General features: G+C 47.8%; 1 protein-coding gene and 1 long non-coding RNA gene across 6 annotated transcripts in view; both read left to right on the plus strand.

The window, feature by feature from the left end:
• LOC144142524 (G1/S-specific cyclin-D3-like) overlaps positions 1-20,307 on the plus strand; it is a 429,137-nt gene that overhangs the window by 64,197 nt on the left and 344,633 nt on the right. The gene's annotated exons all lie outside the window — the stretch shown is intronic.
• Positions 4,890-10,006, plus strand: LOC144142523 (uncharacterized). 2 transcript variants are annotated; one of them, XR_013317000.1, is made up of 4 exons: positions 4,890-5,023; positions 6,459-6,604; positions 6,702-6,824; positions 7,879-10,006. It is a non-coding gene; the product is annotated as an uncharacterized LOC144142523 (long non-coding RNA). The 2 variants fall into 2 exon arrangements; XR_013316999.1 differs by having other exon boundaries at positions 4,902-5,023; positions 6,121-6,604.

Consider the following 20,307-nt stretch of genomic DNA (forward strand, 5'->3'; position numbering starts at 1 on the left):
TGAGTGAAGGGAGGAAGGGGAGTAGGAGCCTTCCTGAATTCCTCCCCCACGGATGGCGACCTGCAGCCCTTGGGCACGAGCGGCATCTTCGGCCAGTTGGACAACCATGATCTGTATTTCGGGATCGGAGCTAAGCAAACAGTTCTCCCACTGCTCCGCACTGGTAATTCGATTGCATGCTCGTAGAGTTTGTGGCTGGGCATCACAAGCCCAAGTAATGTGAGTGGGTGTGGCTAGCTGGGTTCAACACTTGCATTGTTCATTGTAAAGGACAGGATAAATGTGGTTGAATACTGCAGGATTAGGGAATACATTAGCCTGCAACTGACGCCAGGCTACAGATTGACGTCAGTTGAGCGAGGGATCCGCTCTCCGCTGGACGGATTTGGTTCGGCCTAAACAGCTCTCATGTTAAGACGTCTTCGGTAGCGTTCAGCGTCATTAGCTGAAGAAAAAGACGTCATTCGGTGGTGTTACTCTCCCAGCGGGGTCACTTATAATTGAGAACGTTATACACTTAAATAAATTGTGCTAATTTAGAAATGAAATTAATTTTGAGTCTAGAATTCCGCAAGGACTGGTTTTAAGGTCAATGTTATTTTTAATAAATGCCAATAATTGAGTAGCTTCACGGGTTAACTCCAGGTTAGTGTATATGCTGATGATGTAAATGGTTTTTTCCGAGCGTTGACGTCGAGGAAATTTTCGAATAGATTAGCGATGCTTTTGAAAGAAGTGTGCATTTGGAGCTTTTTTTAGTGGACACAAAGGTGAGACGACTCCCATAAGTCACGGCATAAAATCTCAGAACACTTCTCAGAAAAAAGTTACATTCTTGGCTTTCTTTGCGTCTTGTTTACTGAAGTTCGTCTTGGCCACGACATCTGTACATACCACAAAAGGGCGTTTTCTGGTAGCCGCCCCTTTAAATCAGTCGTGGTCCTATATTACAACGACAATAAACTACAAATTTGTTATGTATTTATTCTTTTATGTATTTATTCTCTGAGAAACTATTTAGAAAATCGTAATTTTTCGTCTTCACATTTAAAAATGTCCGTATCTAGAGTGCCGTCCGACTGTATCATGAGCACTCCACTATATCGACGTCCACCGGCGTTTGTAACAAAATTGCCGCGTATGGCACTACATCGCTCTAGATAACGTAAAGCTAGGCAACCTAGCCTAAACATAACATAACATGACCTAACGCACACAAAGAAATCACTTAAAACATTAAAAATAACCTAAGCCATAAAACTTATAGTTCAATTTAAAGATAAAAAAAATGACTGAAGCAAAAGCAGGTCTCGAACCACCGCCCTTGGGATCAAGAACCTAAGACGCATCCTCCACACTAAAACGGCACTACGCTTCGGCCTGCGATAGCCTAGTCTTAAGTATTCGAACGTCGTCGGACGGCACTCTAGCCATGCCTGCAGCGACCAGACACTGCGTTTAAAAATACCAGGAAATTGCGAGCCCGCGCACGTGAGCGCGGGCCTCGCAGCGAACACCCGGCAATTAACAAAAACCAAGAAAATGCCCAGCGCTCGTGTGTGCGTGCCTCGCGACGACCGCCCAGCGTCAACTGCGCACGTTCGTCAAGCCAAACATACCCACTTAGGGCGATTGGCCAAGATTGCACCGACCACCCGGCAGTTAAAAAAACCAAGCAAATTCCGAGTGCCCATGTGTGCGTGCCTCGCGGCTACAGCCCAGCGTCCCCGGCGCACGTTTGTCAAGCCAAGCATTCCCGTTTATGGAGATTGTCCAAGATTGGCCACAAAAAAAAACAAAAAAAACTCCAGCGTTCGTCGTAATCGTGGCATTGCTCGGAGCGAGAAAGGCGCGTCATAGCGTACGCCCCTCCAAAGGGATGTTTCCTGATTATCACTTCCAAAGAAATAAAAGAGGCTCACACTTACAGCAAGAATGACGGAGTAAAGGTCGTTGCGGCAGCGAAGAAGAAGCAAATCGGCTGCAATCGTTGACTTAAGCCTTCGTGATGGCCGTGAAGGTTGCGTACGTACAGCTTCGCTACCTTCAAGTTTTACCCGTTAGTGGGAGCTTTTTCCTTTGGTACATTAAGTTACGGTTATTTAGCTTGTTGACAATCCCGCAAAGAAATTTAACAGATTACTCTGCTTACAGAGGAGGGTTTTGTACATGCAAATGCAACATCCTAGTTCCTGATAATTGTATTTCCTACTTTATCACAAGTGAAGTTTTGCATGTTAGAAAATTACGAGAGAGCCGGTTAGATTTGAAAATTTATCGTAAATACAAAGCAGACACACCCATTTTCCACAAAATGTGAAGAAATGGCTAGGAAACAAAGGAATAACAAAAACATGGTAGTAAAAGTTACAACAATAACCAATATGTTTCCCTAGTGTGGGGCCCGTTGAGTTGGCAATCTTTCTGCCAATCATCAACGAACCACTATATATAATTAATTGTATGCCGCATGCGATGCCCCAAGCTTACACGGATTCGACACAATGGTCGCATACCTACATCGCCCATTGGACTTAGTAGATCGGCTGCCTTGGACCTGAGTGGAACCGCACCCCATCGCACGAGTTTTGTAAGCTGGCAACATGCTCGCACACATTGACTCGTACCCGCCTATTGCGAGCTTCAATTGCATTGGAAAGCGTATGAAGAAGATATGTCTGCTGAGCTTGGTCAGGGTTCTGATACAAGCGTATATCCGTCACAGATGTCTGGCTTCCGCAAGAACTTAGCGGCACTGATACTGTGATTGCCCTTGCAACACATGTGAAGCACGGAAACGCCCCACGCCACACTCTTAATCTGGTTCCATATAAGTTCCAGTTAACAAGGGTGATCCATATATTTTATGTGGATCCAAACGAAAGAATAACTGGAACGAAGCATATAGGTGGATCTTATCTGGAACCGTCAGCTTGTTTTCTTTATGTTCGTGGTTTTTATCTGGAACCGAAGAAATGGGGTCATGCGATGTCGGCGGTTCCAGTTACTGTTCCACTTATGTCCCAGTAAACGGTTGGGGAGAGTGCGTTTGTATATTTTTTACTCGTGTCTTGTTCCACATAAATCGTGCATGGCAGTGAAGTATGCTCTCTTTCATGCATCAACTGGAACAATGAACCATATATATTAGGTGCTTCTTGACCCAAGATGCACGTGCGCGTTTAATATACACGCGCACACCGCACATAAAATTTAATGAACTTCGCCGACATCTATGAAACTGCCTTGCAGCAGTTAACGTTCATAATACGGCTAAGCTGTAGTTTTAGTGATGTCCTTTGACAGAAAACGAAATCCCACTTTTTTGTCAACGCCGTACAAAGCATTAAAAATGTCGAGAGGAGGATATCTTAGGCAAAAGAAGAAATTGCAGGAACCCATTTCCAGGTGTTCTGCGGCACCCAAACCACTTTCGTGAACATCGTATTTTTCTAATTTGGGGTGTCAAGTATACAAAATCACCAGTGACTTCAATTTGAGAAGGACTAAACGTCTTCCCTTTCCCCGTCTGCCGTTCGGGCAAAGCCATAGCTGCTATAGCGCTGAAGAATTCGTGGTGCTTTTGTGAACATCTTCATTACGAAATACTTATTGAGGCCATTACATTTTATGCATTTGGTTTACAAAGTTTCGCAGAAACGGCAGTTTTTGTTCAACACTCAGTCATCATCTCGCTGTGGTGTAGTACGCGCTCAATGGTACTTAGTCCACGTTACTTATGTTGTGATGGGGTACATACATAATGGTAACCGACTGCGTCACATTTTACACCGCACACATCATGCTACGCATGCAGTTATATGCTAAGTAGTTTGTTTTTGTATTTTGTCTCGTCCCGGCTATTAATTTTCACAAGCAAAAACGAAAGCCTCTTTGCAGGAGGAGAACGACACAGAACCCGGAGAACTAAATCTACCCCGCGGCATCTGCCTTACATTCTGTATATTTATACTGAAATGTCAATCTTATTTCAAATTATGCATTGCAGTATCGCGAGAATTCGCAGTGTTACCCTAATGTTGTTACTTGCCATAGTAATTCAAGTTCACCGAATGACCTGCCTTCTCCTCCTGGTCCCCCCGTTGCTCTTTTCCTGCACTATTGGTGTTCATGAAGACAAACTGCTGGAAAACGGGAAGGTGTATTATTACTCGCTTATTAGCGAGTAATCACACTGGATTCACTATACGGAAGTAGTTTTCTATAACGTGGATATCAAAGAGCGTCGCAGTATATATTTTTGGTATTGGAAAGACTTGTTGTCAAGAGAACGCAGTCAATAAAGAAGCGTCGTTTTGTTTTCACTGCAAAGAACGAAATAAAGCTGTCATCGAAGTTTATGCACACATACCGCACACGCTCACGGCCCGCGGCGAGAAATAACTTTAGCCCAACTAAAGTGTTAAATTGACTAATATCTGAGCTCTTTGTTCCAGCCTCAGAGCCGCGTAGACGTCCGCTTAGAGGCCTACTCCCATTTTCCGAAGCAAATATAAGCGATCACAGGTGCCGAGCTTGTGATCTCTTCCGCGGACTGGTCACTGGCCACGGCGTGCATCGCCCAAGGCACGGAAGAAGAAAAAGTTGGCCGAAACCATTACGAAACGACCGCCACTTCAGTGCGGCATGCCGTGCGCATGCGTTGACAGCCGCAAGGCAGCGCCGCTTGCGTTGATGCATGGTATAGTGGGACGGCAACGGGTACAACGACGATGAGGGAAAAACGGGACTGCGTGAACACTTTTAACGACAGCAGCGCCCCTACGTCTCAACGTTTTTGCAAGCTAGTTTTTGTTCGTCCGCGTGCAGCGCCACCAGTGGCCTTCTATAGCGGTGTTCTTTATTGCTCACGTTATGCGCCTGATGTACTAAATGAACTGTCGGTCAGACTGGCGGGAACGGTTACCAGTTTGGTTGTGGCGTGAAACTGCGGATTTCTTCATGTCCTCGGGCTGTATTTACTGTTCGACGAAGTGAAGTTTTGCCGGGAGGCGCAAAAAAGGTCAGTGCTGCTTATTTATGTTCTGGTAACGGTTGTTGTTCATTGACTTGTTCATCACTGCGTCTGATAAACGTGCCGCTCCGCTGCCTGTTCGATGCGAGAAACGTTTGACTGCATACGTTAACTAGTGCTATTTAGAAAGTTGCTGGTGCGCGCATTTCTCGAGTCTGCATGTCCCCTTATGGTGTGGTGTTGCTTAGTTGTATATTGACGGTTGCTGTACCTGTCAGCAGTGCTGAATCTTCTCGAGTTAGTCGCACGCTATTGTCGCACGCGCACACACTGCACGGCTTGTTTGTCGGAGCGTCTGTCGTTAGCCTTATCGGTATTTTCAAACTTCCGTGTTAATTGCGTTGTGTTGGTCTTCTGAGAGCCATACATTTACTGTGCTAATCACGCTATTCCGCCTAATGTTGATGTGCGTTCAAGACGTTGGCGGCAGCAGTGCTTACGTTTATCTGTGCTGTGTGTGTAGTTGTTCCCCGTTTCTTCCAATGCCTTCGATGAATTCAGATGGTCTATTTACACTAGTCAACTTTAGTTGGCTCCCTGACGTGTAGTGAAATGCAAGGGAAAGTGGTTGTCTGAGCAGCAGCGTAGTAACAAAACGTTCCTTTTGTGGAGGGGAAGTCAGGTGGAAACACGCAGAAAGTGTGGAGCCGTTTCTATGCTGTCAATGTCAGTGGTAACCTGAGACCTCTGAATAATTACCCATAAAGCTCACGTGTGGACTATTAGAAGTTTTAACGTCACAAAGTAAGTTTCAATATAATTCATTCCTGCTATTTTATGCTATCAATGTCAGTGGCAGCTAGAGAGTTGGAATAATTTTCGAAACGCTCAGGTGCAAAGTTGTTGAATCATGATGTGCACCAAACATTAATCCATTTTTGTTCTCCTTTGAACGTAGAAATTATACTGCAAAAGCAGATTGCTACATTCTGTATTCATACTCTATGACCTGTTCAGAAAGAGTCTGTGGCTGACTGTGGAGACATTTGGCCCTCCACTGATAGGTTGTGACAAATGTTTTTGTTTCTCTGCAAAAAAAAAAAATGAAAACAAATTATTTCCATTCTTTACATGCTCCTGCGAAGTCATGGCTGTGGCATTTACTGGCTGAAGACATCTTCGGCATGCTGAAGGGTCGTCGGGGAGAGTGCGGCGGATTATGAATGCCCTGTGGAGCTCATAAGCCACAAAAGAGTACCTTTTGAGTCGTGCATATTGTGCAGATATTCACCAGTTCGCATAGACTGGTATATTTTTATATCTCAAATTGTTTAGCAAGAAAAGATTACCAGGGCTTCCGCTGTAAAAAAGACATTCGACTTTCGTGGAACGAATCAGGCATTGTTCAATATTTTCTCGTGCTCCCTGGGTAAAGCAAGGCATAAATTTATTCTCTGATATTTTTGTACTGTTTATTTTCTAGGCAATAGGGTGAAGATAGACCTAAAACAGCTGTACAAGGAATGCATATGGCCATTTTAATTGTATTTGGACCCCTTCTTGGAAGTGTATCATCAGAAGGCAACACATTAAAGCTCTTGCACGGGACGAAATCATTGCATTCTACAAGTAAGTACGCACTGCCATTTTTGGGTCTTTCATGGCGTGTTTTTAGGTAGTTTCTTTGTAACTAATGGTTTGAAATGAAACTTGAACTTCTTTTCAGTGACAGCTTGGCCTGTGGCTCAAGGTGACAGTAGGAGCTTTTCGGAACACGTTAGCGAAACTTTCCTGGAAGTGCACTTTGAGACGTCCCTGGCAGAAACACCCGGGTCATAATTTTGGTTGGGTAAGCTGGCATTTTGTTTTTGCGGGACTCAATTTCTGGGCCTGTTCATCCTAATAAAATCTCACTGTTAACAAGTTATCGTGAACGCCAATATTGGTCATTGTGTTCACATTCCGCCTATTACGGATGCTCCAACAGTGGCCCAAAAAAAAACTATTTTGTATTTAAGTTTTGTAAATATTTAGCTTTTACAACTTGAGAGTTGTTGCTGTGATTTGCCAGCACCACGGACACTCCCAACGTGGTTGCTGCTACAATACGGTGGCAACTGACGATTTAAATTTCCCGCTTTTAATACGCCCGTAGCACCAATAATACTCCCAAATACAGCCGTAGCATGAGTAATGCCTGCATTGGATTTTGACAGGTGGTTAAACCAGGGGTAATTTTTTAAGGCAATTGTTTAGAGCACAGAAAGTGTCGTCTGCAAGAAAATGTGCTATAGTTGTGATTTATAAGAAAATTGTGCAACAGCCTAGTTCAGCATTAGTCAGCTCAACTTCTGCCTCATACCACTACGAACCATGGAGGTAATACATATCGAGAGGGAAATATTTTAGGTGGAACTAATTCCCCCCAAAATTTCTGCCACAGTGCGATATTTATGATTTCCTATGACTGGCCATTTATTTCTTTGCGGTAGAAACATCGTTTAGCTGTAAGTTATATTAAGCCAGCCTGACTACAGCATTCTAGGGAGCACATTATACAGTAAAGAGAACATTTTTTGCAGAGAGAAGGTGTGTAAAATATAATGCCGAAAGGTGATTATAGTAATTATTATTTGGTTTATTTAATAAACGAAACCTTTCAAGGATAAAAAAACCTTATATTCAGGATACCGAGGCAGCAAGGTGGGATACTTTACAGAATCAGGGCAATTTCATTGATTGTCTGTGGTGATGTTGTTTAGCGCACTTTCACCTTTAGCAGCACTCCCAGAAAAAAACACAAGAAATCACTGATTTTAAATCAATTACTATGTTATGAAAGGGCCTAAGCAACTCACTCATTTAAAGCAACCATGTAACAAAATATTCTTGTTTCCTTGAAGGTACATGAGGTGAGCAGTAAGTCTTCTCGAGGCCCGGTTATTCTGAGAGAAGGGACTGGCGCCATCAATATTGCCCGCAAGAAACACATCATAGATTCGCCGCCTGCATTGTCACTTCAGGATGTGGTCATCCTCTTCGCCGCATATGTCATCTTTTTCATCGTGTCATCATGTTCTTATGGTTGTGTGCCTTTGAAGAGTTCTTGGGACTTTTGCAGGGAGTTCTTGGAAAGCATGAGAAATTTGACAGTGGCCTGGTGTCATTTAAGTTGGAGTCTTTGTTGAAATACTTGAAGTGTTCAGCTCTACTTGGGATTTTAAATTATTGGTAGAGGTTAAAGTATCTCTTGAAAGGCATGAAGGAGGTCAGATGAAAGGCATGAAGGGGGTGAAATCAGATGAAGAGGTTTAAGTTACTGGCACATGCAAGTTTCATGTCAACTGAACACTGAAGTCGTGCCTTATTTTTCATCATTGGCACAATGCGCAGGCTGTCTTTGAATCTATAGTGGGTGTTAATGTAGTTCATGGCACCGCATTGTAACGTCCTATTATTCAAGTGTAGCTCATGAGATTTTTTTTCGTGGCAGTGCTGCTGCTGATGCAAAAGTGACAGTGCTTATTTACGCAGATAGCTTGCGCCTTCATTGATAAATTTTAGTACTGTAAGTGAGCTGACACCCATGCCGTAGAAGAATTTAAAATGTGCTTATTTGGCTTGAACAAGTCTTCTCCTTTGAACAAAGTTACATTTCTTGCTTGGCGGAAGCAGGGATTTGGTCACAATTACACTGACAGCAAGACGGGAGGGTTTTTATAGCACGCAACTGTGAATTTTACCTAAGGTAAAACGTTGAGGCTGGAAAAAATGCTTTCAAGTCTGCTTTGTAAAACTGGTTGGTCCCTGTATGATTCAATGCTGGCTTGTTTGCTTCTTAAGGATGTCTGACTTGTTCCCGCTTGAATTGATGACCTATATAATTAGTCTGCTTGTTAAATTTTATTATGTGTAACATGCTTCCAGCTACCTGGTTTGTAAAATTATATAATATTCACGCTGGCTTTCACGAGATTTTCGGGGATGAATTATTTTGAACAACTACAGATTGTTTGGTCAAGTAACGTGCCTTAAGTCAAAGGCCTTTTCAGGACTCTCATAAAGTCTATTTTGCTTACAAATAGCTTGATGTTACACTTACGTCTGGTGTCAGGAAACTACTATCTTTAATAATCATGTTTTAATTGTGGCATACTGCCGCATGTGACCTCTCGTGTCAAAATGTTTTATCGTTTATCTTGGCTCGAGCGTTGTTTTCCTAAACTCTTGCACTGCACTGTTGTAGGTTTCTGATAATACAACCGTGTATGGCTTGTTTTTAGGCTTTTCCCTACAATTTAATAGCAAGCTGCATTTTCCCAAACAGTAATGCGTAAACACAGTATGGCAAGCGCAATGAGTAATTCCGCCTTTGAATTACCTTGGTTTATCTGATAAGACAGCTTATTTGATGCTCACTGTTGTATAATGTCTGTGTCAGTGCCGCGGTAGACGCACACGTTTATTTATTTATGAAGCATTCGACCCTTATACCGTCTTTATTAACCATGTTTTTGAGTAAAAGTGAATATGTGAAAATGCCACCTGGAGCCTAGTGTTATCGTTATGGTATTTATTCCTTGTACGTTGGTCCTTTTCTGTGCAATTTAAAATAGACAGCTATTAAAATCTGAAATGTATGAATACTAACACCCAATAAAGTTGTATAGTATGTTGAAAAGCAGTGTATGAGTCATAATAGTTTGTTTCGTGCGTATTTTAATGCAAGTATATTGTTTCTTTTATATGCAGCTGAAACCCAGCACAGGATTCTGCGGGTGAAGCCAAAGAGGGTGTGCCGCTCTAGGTGCCTCAGACCAACTTTTATATAGAACTGTGCTCCGATAGGCAACTGTTGGGAACTGTCAGGGACCACACTGCTGCGGTGGTTTCTGCTTTCCAATTGTTGGTATCACTGCGGGTCATATATCAAGGCTGTGTTAAAATGGTGCTTGCGGTTTCCTGCTGATACCAATGCATCCGCCAGCCTGGCATATGACCTCGGTGTATACCGACAGGAAAGCAGAAATATTGGAAAAGTGGAGTCCCAAGACAGCTTCCCAATGCCTATAGGAACACCGTTTTATATAAACAGCTGGTCTGAAGGTACCTGGAACGGCGCACCGGATAAATTCCATAATCATTTTACATGGATCAATGTTCCAGTAACTTAAACTACCCTTTTATTTGGAACAGTGATCCGCATACTTTTATTTGGAACACCGATCCACATAATTTAGTCGCAAAAATATGTAGTGCACTGTTCCACTTAATTTTCAGGATATGTGGAACACGGTTCCAATTATATAACTGGAACTTTTTTGCAAAAAAGTTCCAGTTACTAAGTGGATCTTACGTGGAACCAGATTATGAGTGCATATCACCATCGCAGTCGTCATTGACGTCAAATCGGCGTGTGACTGTGTGCTCCATGAAGCTACCCGCTCATAAATTCAGGACGCATGTCCAGCTGGCTTTCTTTTTTTTTACGAGAGTTTGCCTTACGGTATAACGGTTATATATACAACGTCACATTTATTTCACCCAGAAACGTCGGCAGAGACCGGTACTGAGGGCCCCATATCCACCGCTGTAGATCAGGGGGTCAAATCTCAGCGAAAATGGCTGACCGAGTCCAGCGCGCGGGGCCCGGGGCACGCGTTTGTGTCGTCGTCTTCGTGCTAGCCGGCTTACTAGGAAACACGGCACGTATCCATCACTTGGAGATTGTACCAAGTGCAATAACCCTTACATACCTTAAACAGGGGATTGCCCTGCTTAACACACAATCTACGCGACATGATGGAGCCCTGTGTCCCGGAGGTGTCGCAGGCGAGAGGTTTGAAGGGCAGGGCAGGTCTATAGAAGGGGGCTCCTGTCGGCTTAGAACGCAGGGACCGTACAAAAGGGACAGGTGTCCGCAAACGGTGTGTGATAGCGGGCAGGCCAAGCGTGGGTTACTGCTGAGGATAAGGGCACCCCCAACTCGAAGCCTCCGCAGCAGGACCACCTCCCAGCGAGCGAGCCCACTGTGGAGGTCAGTTCCACGCGGTGGAAGTAAAGCACGTGTGGAGCGGCGGAGGTTCTCCTTTTCCACCAGCAGTTCTTCTACGGTGGATACCGGAAGAAGTAAAAGCGGCCGTGGAAGGTCTATACGGCGACAGGCGCCATGTGGGCAGGAATCATGTACCGGCGAACCCACAAAACATGCACAGGGCATGGATATGTGTCCAGGATCGCGTGAATACGTACCAACATGCTGGTGCTACGCCCAACGCGACGTAGATCACGTATCGCTGTCGTTGAGTCCGTGTAAATTTCCAGTTTCACGCCGGTAGTTACTGTCGATGCAAGCGCTTGGAGACCATCCCGAATTACAGTTGTCTGCCAACAGGCTTCGTAGAGGGCGGAGGGTCTCGTAGGCGCAGCACTGGTTTAAGGTTGGGTGAGAGGGACAAGCCAAGGCTGTGGTTACGAGGCAGTCGTGTGCCCCGGCGTCCACGAAAGCCTGCATGACTGCAGGCCCCGCGTCGCAGGCGCCCAGTGGCGGTCATGAAGGAGGGCTGCATCCGGAGGTTGATGAAGGCCAGAGGTTCGGACATGTAGCCTTGCCAGAGGCTTGTTGTCCGTCACCTGATGGTAGAGCCAGGCCAGTATAGCCACAGAAAAGGCTGGCATCGTATCAGGAACGTGGCTCATATATGCAGCAAGAGCTGCTGCCTCCGGTACATATCCGCGCTTTAGCAGGCGAGCGGAACGACGCTGATGGATGATCTCATCTAGCGTGTTTAGCCGGGCTTCGGCTTTTAGCGGTGGAATTGGTGTTATGCGAGGGAGGCCAGTAATGGTGCGCATGGCGGCCCTCTTGATAGCCTCAAGCCGAGCCCAGTGTGCTTGCGTCGTGTGCTAGAACTGTGCCTGATACACAAGCCGTGGTTGTAGTACGGAGCGCACTAGGAAATCGGCAATCGTTCAGCAGGCCACGCCAGACTTCTGAGCAATGCGGCGAACGAGGTAGAGCATCTGTCCGGCATGCTGTCGAGAAGATCGGAGCTACTGAGCTGCTGACCCTGATGCCGGTATTTCTAGTCCTAGGACTCGAAGACTGTCAACAGTGGGTATGTCGTTCCCATTCAGTTGCAGTGAAATGGGAGACACTGCAAGGAGGCGGCGGCCCCAAGCGTTGCCCACGGGAAATAAAGCAGTCTTCTCTTGCGAGAGAGTGAGGCCCGCATACTCGCACCATCTCTGGCAGTCTGTTAGTGCTTGCTGGAGGCACTCGGCTTGTCGTGACAGGTCTCGATGCGCTGAACACACCGTAATGTCATCCGCGTAGATGAGGAAATATAGATCTCGGATTGATGCAAGGTGCCAAGCTAGCGGAAACAAGACGATGTTGAAAAGAAGTGGAGACATAACAGACCCTTGTGGTACGCCTCAGACTGGTGTAAAGTGACCGAAACTTGCTCCGTTGATATGCGGATGGAAAACGAACGGTGTTGAAGGAAGTATCGGACGAAATCGCAGACTTTGTCTGGAAGGTGGAGGCCATTTAGAACTTGTAGGATGGCAGCGTGACTAACCTTGTCATACGCCTTGCATATCTTCATGGCGAGCACAGATCTCACACGGCGGGATCGGTCTCCAACTAAAACCATAGATGAGAGGTATTCCAACCCATCCTCAGTACCGAGATAGGGCCTGAATCCAATTTGCGCCGGGTGATACCATTAGAAGGTATCAAGCCACCACTGAAGCCGTGTTGCAAGCATTCGCTCTAACAACTTGCACAGCGTCGATGTCAGGGAGATGGGGCGCAATTTCTGAAGTACATGTGGTGGTTTTCCGGGCTTTGGAATGGGAACAATATCCGCCCGAAGCCAAAAATGAGGTAGTTGACCGGAGAGCTACACCTGATTAACCGAGTCTAAAAGCGGCACGAGGGCTGGGTTGTCGATGTTCTTGTACACCTCGTAAGTTATGTCGTCGGGACCCGGAGCAGTCCGCTCTTTACCGTGATCGATCGCTGCCAGGAATTCAGCCACTGTGAACGGTGCCGGGATTCCCAAAACGGCTTTATGAGTAGGTCATAATGCAACATCGTTCGGCAGGGGGAACGGAGACGGCATGGCCACTGGGACATCAAATGCAGGAAACAAGGCCCGAGCAACGTCGGGGGCGAATTGTGCCGGATCCTTGATTGACGCAATACAAGCGCTGGCAGCTGCTCCGGAGGGCGACTGCCCGATTTCATGGCGCGAAACATGCGCCAGACAGACGCCGTTGAGGAAGATGAGCCTTGAGAGGCGCACCAGTCAAGCCGCCGCTCCCTCGACAGTCTTTTTTTTTTGTGCCGTCTGGCAGCAGCGGTAAGGCACTGATTCTGAAGCCTGGCCGGTATGGACGAAGGATCCCGTGCGGCAATTACCGTAAAAACCCGCGTATAATACGGACCCGCGTATAATACGAGGTGTAATTCGGGGACAGCAAAATCAGAAAAAAAAGTTTTCATCCGCATATAATACGAGGTAAAGAGCACAGAAAACATTTATTTGCACTGCAGTAACCCTTCAGTCATTGTCAGTTTTCGCTGGCACTGTCTCCCGACGTCCATTCAGTCATCTTCAGGTTCGCTGCCGCTATCTCCTGAAGTCGCCTTGTAGGAAATGTCTTCCCACAGAAACTAGTCCTCAGTGCCATCAAGGGCGTTCGAGATGCCGCATTTCTTAAAAGAGAGACTGACGAGCTCCTCTGGGATGCTGGCCTACGCATCTGCGATCCAGCTACAAAGCACCGCTGGAGAAGCCCGCGTCAGCCATCCGGTAGCTGTCACTTACGGGTCTTCTGACCTCAACCATTCTTGGTAGCAGGACCTGATGCAGTCTTTGAAAGGCTTGTTGATGCAAACGTCTAGCGGTTGCAGCTGGGATGTCATTCCTCCTGGATTGACAATGAGTTCGATGCGGGGTTCGCGCAACAACTTCTTCACGGAATCGGCCAGGTGGCAGTGAAAGGCGTCCAACACGAGCACTGGCGGGAACCCCCAACAGCGCTCCAGGCCGCCGACACCACACAGACTTTATCCAGTCAAGCACCAGTTGCTTTCTCCCCCCGCGAATGCTGCCTTCGGTGACGCCGAACTGCCGTCCTGCGGCGCAATTCCTGATGGTCTCGGCACCTAAAATAACTTTTCTTTTGATTGCCGCTGCTTACTGCCTTCGTGCATCCGACATCGTGATAGACTTGCGGTGAACGTGCCGATCCTTCGCGTGGTCGAAACAATCAAAGTGACGCCGGCTGAGAGAAGCAGCAGCCAGCTAACTCCACCGCAAGATGGCCCACCTTCCGCTGAAACCGAAAGTGCAAATTTTCGGCTGAAAACTTTGGGATCCACATATAATACGCGGCAGAAATTTTACATAGTGAAATTTGGAAAAAAACCTCGTATTATACGCGGGTTTTTACGGTACTTCAGCTTGCTTGCGCCGACCCCAAAGGTGCAGGAGCCGAAGATCGGGCTTTGGGCAGGAGTCCTCCACCCACGTATGTTGAGAGGCCTCCATGAGGACAGGCCGAAAAAGAGCGGTGGGGTCCGGGATGGGCGCCGAGAAGGATGCATTCAGTGTGAAACGGAAGGTGTCCCAGTTCACCACTGTGCAACGGTGACGAAGGCGACCCGTCGACTCTGGAATGAGGCCCAGGCGAATGCGGTGATGGTCACTGCCCCAGCAGTCAGCTTCACGTTTCCAGGATACTGTTTGTGCACCCAGCCACCAAGACAAGTCAGGTGAGTACGGTGGCATCCATGCGTGCGTACACCGGCGTGTCGGGCAAGAGATGTCATTCAGAAGCGTGAAGCGGGCATCACTGAAGTGCTCCAGTGCCACACGACCACGCTCACTTGAGGACGGATATCCCCAATCACAGTGCTGAGCATTAAAGTCTCTCGCCACAAGTATGGGGCACCTAGGGTTAGTTCGCCGAAGTGCGGTAAGCCAGCCCAGCCGTAGGCGGGGCGCACGACCACTGTAAGGGCGCACATACCAAGAAACCAGGATTACCGCACAACGAGGAAGTTGCACCTTCACCGCTACCACCTCCTACCAGGCTGTACACCATGTGTCCAGAGGGATGGGGTTTTGAGGGAACCGAGATTGAACATAAATGGCCGCCTTGCCCGGAGGAGTAGAACTGGAGTTGCACCGGCGATCAGGCATAGGCGGCTCTGCGTACTCCGTAAATTACGGCAGGCGTAGGAGAGAGTTCATCTCTTGAAGTAAGAAGGCCCAAGCATGGAGCTTGCCCAGACGGAGCCTTTCACGGAGCTCTCCAATTTTCGTAGAGAGACCCCGACAGTTCCACTGTACAATATACTGTTGCGGTTCGGGCATATTGACGGAGTGTTTAGCGAAGTTGTGCAGCAAGTACTGATACCAATGACTGTAACTGGTGCACCACAAACTGGAGAAGTTCTTGGTGGGTTAATGCAGAGGAGGCTGGCGGTGAGGGAATTGACTTCGTGGACGGGGCGCTTTGATGATGCTTGGAGAAAAGACGAGGTGCACTTGAAGGGCGTTGGGACGATTGAGGTAAGCGTTGCTGGGGGCGAGTTAATTGATACTTGCACTTGGGGAGTTTGGTAATTTCACCATGCAGCAAGGTCAGCTTTTGGTCCAGGGCAACAAGCTCGTCTTCCGTAGGAGACGAAGGAACCTCAGAAGCAGGTTGCCGACGATGGCGCAAACGGCGAACAACGTCTCGATATGTTGGCTGCGATGGAGGCTCTGCGGCTTCCTCCTCCATTGCATCCTCACCCTTCTCCACCAAGCAATTGAATCGGTTGAATGTCGAGGTTGGGTCTGGCTGAGAACGAGCACGCCATGCACGACGCTTAGCACGCGTTGCCTTACTCTTGGTGGGGCAGCCTTTATCGGGGATCTCATTATCATCAGAGCGGCAGAGACCGCACTTGAATTTTGGCTGTTGAGGCGATGCCGTTTCGTCCTCACGGGCATCCGGGGCTTGGAACGGGCAAGACTTGCTCATGTGACCTTGTCTAAAACAACGGTAGCAGTGCACTAACCCTGCTTTATATGGACGAGGTCGAAGTACATAGCCATTGCAGAATAGGTGGTTTGGGGGTTCAAGCGGGCCCCGTAGCGTAACAAGGCAAGTGCGTCCGGATCCCATATACCGTACAAGAAGCACTTGATGTGTGTCACATTTGATGTTGTCACGAATGTAGTCCGGATTCTCGCCGGGGTCTACACCTGCGACGACATAGCGGCGGATGTCGGTGCCTGGTACGCTTGCACTTGTAGAATCGGGTCGGCAGTGAGAGCTATGTGCTGCAGTGAGCATAGCTTTGCCACGACGTCCAGGGTCGGGCCCCACAGGGATACCGTGTTTGTTGGCCGATGATAAGCATATCTGGTGAATCCATTGCTGCCGAGACAGCTATCTATCAACGTCTGCAAGGTCTTTGTGGAAAGATTCAGAATGTTGAAATGCTGTCGTGGCTTGATGGCAACTTTGTATCTGGATGAGTGCTGGGCTTGGGGCAAGGAGTTCTGTGGGGTAGAAGGCGTCGCACATAATTTTGCGGGAGGTGGTGTCGAACCTATCGCCACTAAGGATGCAGGCTGCTGAGTGTCGCCCGGTGCACAAGCTCACTTCGCAGCAGGTGGTAGGGTTGCTGCCTCTGGCACACCAGTAGTCTTGTCTGCCGGTCGCTTTGGTGACGTGTCGGCGGATGGTAACGGGAGCGGAGACGTCACTAGCACCAGCAGTAGCGTCAGCGGCAGCAGATGCGCCTGGCAGCTGCATGTTTTGTGTCAGCCGTTTCTGTCCCAGGGCGTTAGACATGGCAGGGCCTTGTCTTGCTCGCAGGCAGCTCAGTGGCAGCTGAGCTGCCTGCGAGCAAGACAAGGCCGAGGGTAGGGCTCCGAGCTTGGAGACAACCCCGTGGGGTCATCCTTGAGCTTGCCACCGTGTCGTGTCGGTGCCAGGAGGATGGTAGAGTCGTTAGAACGAGCAGGGATGATGCAGCGAGAGGATTGAGCCCGATAAGACGAAAACGGCTTTCTGATTACCGTTCTGACAGTAGCATCTGCATGTCTGCAGCAGACAGAGAAACATCCTCGCACAACGTGATCCGCGGCGTCCGGCAGGTCTGAATATTGGGCTTAACTCTTTTAGATGCAACGCACCTCTTTAACTCGCCTTGTCCCGCGTTCTCGCGGCGTAGTCCGCATCCCTCCCCCATTCTCCTCGCCGCGGCAGCTGCGCGCTCGGCCGCTCTCACCGCAGCGCCATCTGTGCGTCAGCGCGGTCAGCGCGCAGCTTGCGCTCGGCTGCGCTCGCTCCCGTCGCTGTACCAGCTGTGCGTTAGCGCGCAGCTTGCGCTCGGTTAAAAATTTACACCATCTTCCCGCGAGGGGAACCATGGGGTAGATGCGACGCATCGGGGGTGAACATGCTGCGTAAATAGGATACACAACAACAGCAATCCACACGCTGACATCGCTAACATAACGGAAACGCAACGGCAACCCTCGATGCGTTGCATCTACCCCATGGTTCTCCTCGCGGGAAGATGGTGTAAAGTTTGTTTAACTTCGCCCTGATGAGACTTAATACAGGCTTGAAATCAGTTGAAATCTCAATGTTCGCAAGCCATATCTCTGTATGGTGCTTAGGGCGCACCGGTGATAAGCTCGACTGCGAAATTTGTCGTGACACGTTTCCTGAAGACATCACCCACGAAACGTGCCACAGTATATAGGCTTCAAAAAATGGGATCTCACCAATTACTAGAAAACTGTTTCAGGCGTAACTGATACCAGTGGGTGTCCCCTTCGAGTCGACCTTGTCTTACATGAACACCACACGTTGTTAGCCTTAATGGGAAGGTAACATCGTTTTCCCGCATTTTCGACATGCTTTTCCATGGCGCTTGTAGATGCCGCGTCAGCTCCCTTTTAAGGATACATATAACGCCCTCTATGAAGGTCTGCTCCGCTACAGCCTCATAGCCCTGCTCTCTTCAAAGGGAACTTCAGGTCCCAGAAGGACTACATAGCAAACTAACCCGATTAAACAGCGTTAAGCGCAGAAAAGAAGACAAAGTCCGTAGCTGGACTGGCGCTAGCTTACAACTGAATTTTAATAACAACAACGAGTCTAGAAAACGAAGAACACGTTCACATGACTATAGAAGTTCATCACGCCGCTGCGCTGCCCACCACGCACCCCGTCATACACGTATGTGTCAAGAACGTCCATGCAAAAAGGCCAGCTCATTCGAGGTCAAAGATAAGGACTTCGTGCTTACACAGTCAGTAACCCGTTGCATTTCCGCGGCCTCAACGATATCTTGCGTGCGAGTAACGGTGTTATGAAGCAGTACCAACTAGCCCGCACCCATGCGTGGTTAAATAATTCGAATCTGCATTGTTGTCCTGAAGCCCACCTCTACAGTGGGAACTCTGCTACAGAGCACATGGCTTTTGATGCCCCAGTCTGGGTACAACGGAACTATTTTGCAGGTTACTGCACGTTTGGGACGAGGCAGTGCGGGCATCCTCTAGCTGTTGTTTATCTCTACAAGGTGCAGCTGGGCTTGCCTCCGCATCGAGAGGCTCCAGCCTTTTCTCCTTACACACCCTGATGTTCCCACCAATGAAGATCAGAATTTCTGTCCCTGGCTTCAGGCGGAAGGCACAGATACCAGCCCTAGCTCTAAAGTTATTAAAGGAAAAGATTTCTTAGTGAAACCGATGACATCCTCTTAGAAAACTAATGTATTTACACATAGACCGGTTGGTCGACCAAAAAACTCTGATAAGGTCGCGATACGATCATCATCATTATCATAATCCCCAGCCTGTCTACTCCCACTGCAGGGAAAAGGCCTCTACCGTAGATCTCCAATTGCCCCGGTCCTGTGCCAACTGTGCCCAATTTATCCCCGCAAACTTCTTGACCTCATCTGCCCATCTGACTTTCTGCCGCCCCCTGCAACGCTTGCCTTCTCTAGGGGTCCACTCTGTTACCCCTAATGACCAGTGGTTATCTTGCCTCGCATTACATGCCCTGCTGCCCACACCCATTTTCGCCCTGCGCACAGCCACGCGACAAGATAAACTCTGTTAAACCCTGATCGCGACAAACTCTGATAAGATTGAAAATCGCGAAAAAGGAACTGTCCTAGATAAAGCAATACACGCATCGATCATGAAGAAGGAGTACAATGGTATACCTTTATCTCACAAACCACCCATCGGTATACATTTGGATCGTTCGGAGGCGCGTTTACTTGGTACGCGAAAAATTGTCGCGTGAGTTGGTTCTTCGTTTGCGATTTGGGTCTTAGAAGGTTTTACGATTGACTGGAGGCACTTTCAGCGAAGGTTGGATACGATTGTAGCAAATGTTTTGACGCACTTCTGACGCAGTTTTGGAGTCGGGAAGCCTTCGCGCTTCCCTCACCTTTCTATAAGGAAGAACTGGCAAATTTTGTTGCTTTAAAGCTCATCAGTAATATTTCTGTGAACATTACGACTCGGTGACAGTTACATCGCCGGCGATCGGAGTTTGAATCCCTTCTTTGCGCACTACCAACCACTCCCCCACATAGCCAGAAGATATCAACGTTGGCTGCTGAGCCGGCTGGACTGCAAGCTGCGCTTTATTAAAGCAAATGCCTTAGATATCTCAACAAACGCGAAAAGGGGTCGTGGTACCCCTACTCGTCAACATCAACACAAATTGTACAAAAATTACCGCCGCTGTGAAAATAAAATAAATTGTGTTTGTGTGGTATTTGAATCCGCGACGCGCGTTTCCAAACGCTTGCTGCACAGCTCCGCACGTGACCCGTGTGATGTCACTTTTTTTCTTTTATTGCATAGAAAACTGGCCCGAATAGCTTAAAGTCCCACCCTAACTACAATAACGGTACATTCACGAACACATTTTAAAAGTCAGGCAGGCACACACGCCTCAAGAAGATGTAACCAGTCCGGCGGCTGCGATTGCGCCGCATAGACACTCTACACAAGCACACATTGTTCACGAAAAATTTACTTAGTTCCACGAGGTTCATCGACATGGCGGTCAATCATGCGACATTTTACATAGGCTAAACAATCCTATCAACACGAAAAGATCATATGGCACGGAACAGTTCTTCTTCACTGACAGGAATCGTACACTGTAGAGGGTGACTGGACGTGGTATTCTACTGAGTTGCTGCTAAAACGATCCCGTCTTTCGGGCTCTCTAGGGAGGCCTCGAGGTACAGTTCTGGGTGATGGCGCTGACGGCCTGGG

The sequence above is a fragment of the Haemaphysalis longicornis genome, unplaced genomic scaffold (genome assembly GCF_048455015.1).
Source record: "Haemaphysalis longicornis isolate Haplotype H1 unplaced genomic scaffold, Haemaphysalis longicornis Haplotype H1 scaffold_6, whole genome shotgun sequence".
NCBI lineage: Eukaryota > Metazoa > Arthropoda > Arachnida > Ixodida > Ixodidae > Haemaphysalis > Haemaphysalis longicornis.